Here is an 8,659-nt window from a genome sequence, read left to right on the forward strand (position 1 = left end):
GAGGGAAGTGGGGGGACAAGATAGGAGTAGGGGATTAAGAGGTATAAACTGTTACGTATAAAATAAATAAGTTTCAAAGATATATTGTACAGCACAAGGAATATAGCCAATAATTTATAATAACTATAAACAGTATGACCTTGAAAGATTGTGAACTGAAATTTTTCTATGTTGTACACTTTCATCTTACATAGTACTGTAAGTCAACTATACTTCAATAAAAATAAATAAATAAACAATTTTTTGAAAAAAGAAGGAAGATAAGCATGGTTGGAACAGAGTAAGTAGTAAGATGTCGGAGACTGAACAAAACCAAACTACCAGTGTCTTCAGACCTTTGACTTTTCAAGAAACGGGAGACTTTAGAGAGTTCCAAGAGGAGAGGCAGATGAAGAAGTTTGGTTAGAAAGCTGTTGAAATAACCCGGGGAGTCACTGATGGAATACTGGACTAAGGCGGGGCTTGAGTAGGGGGTGAAAAAAAGTGGTTAGATTCTGGCCATATTTGAGGACACAGTCCTTAGAATTTCCTGTGGATTGATTTAGGGTATCAGGAGAAAAAAGAAATAAAGAATAATGACTTCCAAGTTTGGGGCCTAGACTACAAGAACAATGAAACTGCTATCAATGGAAATGGAGCAGACTGCTGAAGGGGGAGATCAGGAGCTTAGGGTATTTTTGAATCTGCTTACTTTTTTTTTATTTTGAAAAAATTTTAGATTTTTTAAAGTTGTAAAATTATTTTAAGTATTTCATGTATAACCTTCACCTAGCTTCCCGAGAGGATAGTATTTTGTATAACCAAAGTATAATCCCTGGTGGCTCAGACTATAAGCAATCTGCCTGCAATGCAGGAAACCCCAGTTTGATTCCTGGGCAGAGAAGATCCCCTGGAGAAGGGAATGACAACCCACTCCAGTATTCTTGCCTGGAGAATTCCATGGACAGAGAAGCCTGACAAGTCATACTCCATGCGATCGCAAAGTGTCGGACACAACTGAGCAACTAACACATACCCACACAAAGTATAATTATCAACACCAGGAAATTAACATTGATACAATACTATTAGCATTGATATGATATCCAATCTAGGGCAGTTCATTCTTCCTTTGTCTTTTGCGACTTTGACACTTTTTAAGACTATGGATCAGTTGTTTTGTAAAATGTCCCTCAATATGAGCTGGTCTGATGTTTGCTGATGACCAAATTCAGGTTACAAATTTTTGGCAACACTCGCCAGCAGTGATGCTGTGCCCCTCTCGGTCCATCATATTAAGGAGGTACTTTTGAACTGTGGTGCTGGAGAAGACTCTTGAGAGTCCCTTATACTGCAAGGAGATCCAACCAGTCCATTCTAAAGGAGATCAATCCTGGGTGTTCATTGGAAGGACTGATGCTAAAGCTGAAACTCCAATACTTTGGCCACCTCATGAGACGAGTTGACTCACTGGAAAAGACTCTGATGCTGGGAAAGACTGGGGGCGGGAGGAGAAGGGGACGACCGAGAGTGAGATGGCTGGATGGCATCACCGACTCAATGGAGGTGAGTTTGAGTGAACTCCGGGAGTTGGTGATGGACAGGGAGGCCTGGCGTGCTGTGATTCATGGGGTCACGGAGAGTCGGACACGACTGAGCGACTGAACTGAACTGAACTGATATTGATAGGTCTCCAGTGATGTACTTTGATCATGGCTTCTGTAATGTAAAGTTACTATATTTCCAATTGTTATTAGTAAGGGTCTTGTGGGAAGATACTTTGAGAATATATCAGTATTCTGTTTCCCACTGTGTATTTGTCTCCATTTTCGGAGCCCTTAATGATCTAGGGATGTGGACGACAGCTATTATTACGCTGTTTGACAAAGGTCATTTTCCATTTCCATTATTCCTTCTATTTTTACTATAAAATGAACTGTCCCTTCTCATTTCTCTATTCAATTATTTATATTAGTATGGGTTCACAGATACTTACTTTATTCTCTGGTTTATAATCCACTACCAAAATTAATTTGATGCTCATGTTATTCCAGGTTTGGCCATTGGCCTTCAGGTTAGCTTCTGTGCTTTTTTGACACATCTGCATTTTTTTTTTCTTTCCTGGCCGTGCTGAGCAGCCTGTGTGATCTTTGTTCCCTGACCAGGAATTGAACCCCTGCCCTTGACAGTGAGAGCACAGAGTCCTACCACTTGACTGCCAGAGAATTACTCCTTTTTTTTTTTTCCACACCTCATTTTCTGGCAGCACAAGATGCCCTAAGCTCAATGGCACCCCACTACAGTACTCTTGCCTGGAAAATCCCATGGACAGATGAGCCTGGTGGGCTGCAGTCCAGGGGGTCGCTAAGAGTCAGACATGACTGAGCGACTTCACTTTCACTTTTCACTTTCATGCATTGGAGAAGGAAATGGCAACCCACTCCAGTGTTCTTGCTGGAGAATCCCAGGGATGGGGGAGCCTGGTGGGCTGCCGTCTATGCAGTCGCACAGAGTCAGACACGACTGAAGCAACTTAGCAGCAGCATCTTGCACTTGCTCTGTCCTATGCCTGGAACCAGCCAGTTCTCCAAGGATTTGTGGTTCCTTTTAGTGGGAAATGGTATTTAGAAACTAGATGTGAGCTCACTGCTATTGGGTGCACCCATTGCTATCAAGTGGCAATGCTTCTGGAGCTCGGTTTTTAACCTATTTAGTCTGTGAGGCCAACTAGACATCCAATTGGATTGTTAACTTGGCAGTTAGAATTATGATTCTGAGGTTTGGGTGAGAAATTTAGATGATATTTAAGCCAAAATATTAAATGAGATTAGAATTGACATAAGAAGAGGATCAAAGACTGAGAGACCTGAGGCACTCCAATACTAAGGTAAGAGGACAGAAGTACCAGCAAAGAAAACTGATAAGGAGTAACCAGTGAGGTAGGAAGAAAATTAGGAGCGTTGTATCCCAGAAGTCAAATGATAACAGTATATTATGGAGGAGGGAGTGATCAGCTGTGTCCAATTATGTGGACAGGTCAAGTAAGATGAAGCCTGAGAAAAAGTTACTGAATTGAGCAACTTGGAAGGGTAGTTTTGGTGAATGGGAGTGGGTAAAAGTTGAATGAAGTGGATTCAAGGGGGAAGAAGGGAAGATAACTGGAGGTAGGACTTAGAGACAACTTTGAAGTTTTACCGCAAAGAGGAGCAAAGATCAGCTGGGCGCTCGGTGAAGACCTATGGGGCAGGTGGGGTGGGAGGGAGACTCAGGAAGGAGGGGACACATGTACACCTATGGCTAATTCCTGTTGATGTATGGCAAAAATCAAACCAATATTGTAAAGCAAATATCTTTCAATTATAATAAATAAATGTTAAAAATAAATTTTTTAAAAAGAGGAGCAAAGATACAGGACTATAAAAGTGGAGACAGTGGGTTCAAAAGGAGGGAAATTTTGTTAAGATAAGAAAAACAAGAGTATTATTATGTGTTAAATGAGAATAATCCTTTGGAGATGGGAAAATTCATGGTACTGTACAGAGAGGGAAAAACTACTGAAGTCATACTTCTGAGAAAGGACAGTGATGGTTTTCTACGCATTATATCATAGTACCTGAGACGTAAATATTCAGAGACTAAATAAAGGTTATTCACCTAGTTTAAAAAAAAATCAAATACATTTGGCTGATGTTATTTTAAAAAGCATACTTAAAGAAATGTGACTTTTTAATAACTAGAACTTTCTGTGAAATAATAAGACCTTAGCAGTGATCATCAAGAGTCAACTATTACATTGGAGATGTATTTCACTGGAAAGTAGAAGAATATGATCATTGCCAGGAAAATGTAGAAACAGAAAATCCTTTTTTCCTTTTTCTTTTTTTCTCCTTAACGATAGGATACTCATGGCGTGTGTGTGTGTGTTTGATACATTCACTAAGTGCTCTCTATTAGTCATATCTCTCACTGGCTTCTTTCCAAGTACTTTCTTATAAGTGATAAATCTGTAGGGGAAATTCAGAGATTTGCAATTCCACTGAGAGAAAATCTCTTTGAGAGCGAGTGGTGAGAATGATAAAGGCCATGGAGGACAATCCGTTCCGTCGCTCAGTCGTGTCCAACTCTTTGCATCCCCGTGGACTGTAGCCTACCAGGCTTCTCTGTCCATGGGATTCTCCAGGCAAGAATACTGGAGTGGGTTACAGTTTCCTTCTCCAGGGGATCTTCCCAGGGATCTTCCCAGGGATCGAACCTGGGTCTCCCGCATTGGAGGCAGATGCTTTAACCTCTGAGCCACCAGGGAAGCCCATGGAGGACAATACTAGTCAGAAACTCTCTGCCAGAGAATAGAACAACTCTTACAACCCAACCCTATCAACACATAGCTGATATCATGAGAATTTATTCCCTGCAGTTACAGAGAAATCAGGTTTAAACTGCAACAGCAGGAACTTTCCTGGTGGTCTAGTGGCGAAGTCTCTGTACTCCCAATGCAGGGGGCCCAAGTTGGATCCCTGGTCAGGGAACTAGATCCCACATGCAGCAACTAAGACCCAGTGCAGCCAAATAAATAAAATAAGTAAATAAGTTGCAATAGTTAGGAGGGGAGGAAGTAGAGGGAGTGTCCAGTTATGGTTAACTTGATTATTCTAAATTTCTCAAAGACCCCCTTGATCTTGTTGTCCATTCAACCAGAAAGTAAGAACAAAGATCAAAAGGAAAAGCAAGGAAAATAAAGGAAACAAGACATTTTGTCTTCTTTTTGTTGTATTCTTATATTTACCCACTTTAATTTCTCAATAAATGATTTATAAGGAGGCAAAAAGGGCTGTTTAGAAAAAAGACACTCACTGAATAATTAAAGCATTTATTTTCAAAGGATATATTTATGTTATGTGTAAATATGGGCAAAATTCATATCTTAAATGAATTTGCTCAAAACAAAACTGTATTCCCTGAAGTTGACTTGTTTTGACAAAATTATGATGTATTATTAAACAAATGACATATAAGTTTATTTAGTTGATTGTTGATTATCTTGGCTAATGAAGGGAAACAATGATTTGGTTAATCCAAAATAATCTAAGGTCATTTATATTTGACTTTGAAAAAAGTGTTTGATATTTGGCAATGAATGTGGATATTTTTAACATGCTAAGATCTTTTTAAAAACTTCAAATAAAGCAACAAAAACATACTGGGTAAAAACTGAGATCATAGCTTAGTCCTGCATATGAAAAAATTTCCAATAAACAGATGTACCAGGAAGTTTCTCAGCTTCATTATCTATCATTTAGCAACTACATCAGATAGTTATTGTTTTTCTCTGTCCAGAAGAACCTACTTTAATTCTGTGTAGTTCAGGCGGCCATGGACTACTTTCAACCTCTATTAGTGGGAAAGTGACTAAAACCAGTTCAATCAGAACATAGGATTCCTCCAACCACAGTACCAGATTTTACATATAACTGGGCAAGCCCCATCAGCATACCTTATCCTCCCTGGCCATAAGTTCATGGATGAGCACAAGGTAACACAATCCCTTGGTAACAAGAGTCCCCAGCTGCCATTTTTATAAAACATGACCATCCCCTTCTGGCCCTAATAATCTAGAGTTGGCCTCTGACCAAAATTGGCCCAATCAGAGGTCTTCCCCTATGAAGTCAAAATTGAGACTAGGAGTCCAATATCAGTTTTGACATCTAACAGAAGAGTTGTTTGTAAAGGAGAATCCACGTGACTATGGGAGATGAGAAAGCTGATCCAAAGAGAGAGAATGAAAGAAGAAAGAAGCATATCAGGCAGATAGAAACAGAGATAAAAATGAAGAGAGAAGTCCTGAGCAGGTACAAATGTGAATCTTCATGATAATTTCCTTTGAAGCTAGCTCCAGTTGATTTCTCGTTGTCAATAAAGAACCCTTACAGATTCTGCAGCCCCTGAACGTAGTTGAATGAGTGTATTGACAGAGAAGGCAGATGAACGTATTGACCCAATGTTGGGGATCTGTAGGATAGATAGAGTAGAAGGACCAAGAAGAAAAGGGAATTAAAGTACCAGTGAGAACGAGGCTGCAGTGGTTGAAAATGAGAATCTAATTGGAATGAGATAAATGGGATAAATCCAACTGGAAGAAGGAAAAGACCTGAGAGGCTACAGGACATGGTTAGATGAATTTGTTACTTTGTGGGAGTCAGGAATCAAGAAGAAAGATGTGGTCTGAGAGAGCAATGTCATAGGTGGAGGAGCCCCAAACTGTAATAAGGTCCAGGATATGGTGAGGAGAGTGAGCTGTTGAAAGGAAGTAAGCGTTGGAGGAGAGACTAAGAAACTCTGACAGTAAGAAATGGTATGTGTAATTTATGTGCAGAAGTGGCAGAAATTAGGTAGAGAACGTGACCTAAGTGTCAAAACCCTGGTGTATATGTGTTTGTTAGAAATACAGGCAATTGACAGGCTCAAAATTATGCTGGAGATTTTAATTCTCCATTGTCAATATGAGAGATTGAGTGAATGAAGTATTGTATAAAAGGTCCTGACATCTTCAAATACAGAATTAAGGGATGTTTGTAATAAATTAGATGAGGTGCAGGAATTCTATTTATAGTGCATACATAATGTTCTCCAGGCCATCGGTTGTGATAAAATTAATAACAAAAATATTAAACCAAAAAAAAGCCTAGTTACATACAAAAAAATTTAATTCTTCTAAATAGTAGACTTATCGAGCAAAAAGAGCACAAAAACTTATTTTAAAAAATAAAGTACTTCTCAAAAACTGTAAAAGGCAATTAAATTCAATATGCTGGGAATTCCCTGGCAGTGCAGTGATTAGGACTCCATGCCTTCACTGTGGGGGTGGGGAGGGGGGAACAAGTGGGGGACCCACATTTGAATCCTGATTGGGGAACTAAAATCCCACAATCCATGTGAGCGATGTCACCAAAAAAAAAAATTAAGAAAAGATATTCCTCTAAATTATTTAGTTACTAATAATTAAATAAACATTAAGATCTTAGATAAGAAAATTGTTAAACCTTGGATGAAAAAAATATTAAAAGCATAATAAAATAAATTAGAAATTAAAAACACATGACAAAATCAACAGCTGATTTTTCTAAAAGAGACTACTATAACAAGTGACAGATATAACACAGCAAAGAGAAAAAACAATAATTAGAAGCTAGAACATAGACATGGCAAGCAAATAAAAAATAATATAAAACTATACATGAAAATGATTAGTATCAAAAGAATTTTTGTAGGAATGAGGAAATGTTCATAAACTTCATTTCAAATACCAGAAAAACCTGAAAGCAACCCAATGTCTTTCAACTAGTAAATAGTTGAACTTTAGTACAGACATTTAATGGAATATTATTCAGGAAGAGAAATGAATTCCTTAACACATATAAATATTCTGCGTGAAAAAGACATAAATGGTTACATACTGTTCCGTTCAGTCGCTCAGTCATGTCCGACTCTTTGCGACCCCGTGGACTGTAGCCTACCAGGCTTCTCCATCCATGGGATTCTCCAGGCAAGAATACTGGAGTGGGTTACCATTTCCTTCTCCAGGGGATCTTCCCAACCCAAGGATCGAACCCAGGTCTCCCGCATTGGAGGCAGACGCGTTAACCTCTGAGCCACCGGGGAAGCCCATGATACAATCTGTATAACATTCTGGAGGTTAAGCTATAAAAACAGAAAACATCAACTGACAGGAATTGGGAATAAAGGAAAGGGTGACTGTAAACAGTGAAAGAACATATTAAGGTGTTAAAAAATGTTCCATATCTTAATAATGGTTGTTATACGATTCTGTGCATTTGTCAAAATTCTTAGAAATGCATACCAAAAATGTTGAATTTTAATGTACGCATATTATACCTCAATAAAACTGGATTACCGTGATGCTGGGAAAGATTGAGGGCAGGAGGAGAAAAGGATGACAGAGGATGAGATGGTTGGAAGGCATCACCGACTCAATGGACATGGGTTTGGGTGGACTCCGGGGGTTGGTGATGGAACAGGGAGGCCTGGCGTGCTGTGGTTCATGGGTCACAAAGAGTCGGACATGACTGAGCAACTGAACTGAACTGAAAAGTGGATTTTTAAAAATTTTAATGGACAAAATATTGAAGAATAATTCTGAAAAGAACAGATAAAAAAAGTGCTCTTGGGCTTCCCAGGTGGTGCTAGTGATAAAAGACCTCCCTGTCAATGCAGGAGACATAAGTGATCCCTGGATGGGGAACATACCTTGGAGGAGGGCATGGCAACCCACTTCAGTATTCTTGCCTGGAGAATCCCGTGGACAGAGGAGCTTGACGAGCTATAGTCCATATGGTCACAAAGAGTCAGAATGACTGAAGCGACAGCGTGCATGCACACGCAAAACAATTCTCTTATAAAAGAATATTCTATAGACCAAAATTAAAATGATGTTAGTAGCATGAAAACAGAAATTTAGAGCAAAAGAAAAAAATAAAGAAAGCAGCTGTGTTTTGCTGTTGAATCTCTAAGCCATGTGTGACTCTTTGCGACAATTTGGACTATAGCCTGCCATGCTCCTCTGTCCATAGAATTCTCCAGGCAAGAATACTGGAAGTGGGTTGCCATTTCCTTCTCCAGGGGGGTCTTCCTGACCCAAGGATCAAAAGCTTGCCTCCTGCTTGGC

The sequence above is a fragment of the Moschus berezovskii genome, chromosome 23 (assembly GCF_049115385.1).
Source record: "Moschus berezovskii isolate FMDL1 chromosome 23, NW_MosBer_1.0, whole genome shotgun sequence".
In the NCBI taxonomy this organism is placed as follows: domain Eukaryota; kingdom Metazoa; phylum Chordata; class Mammalia; order Artiodactyla; family Moschidae; genus Moschus; species Moschus berezovskii.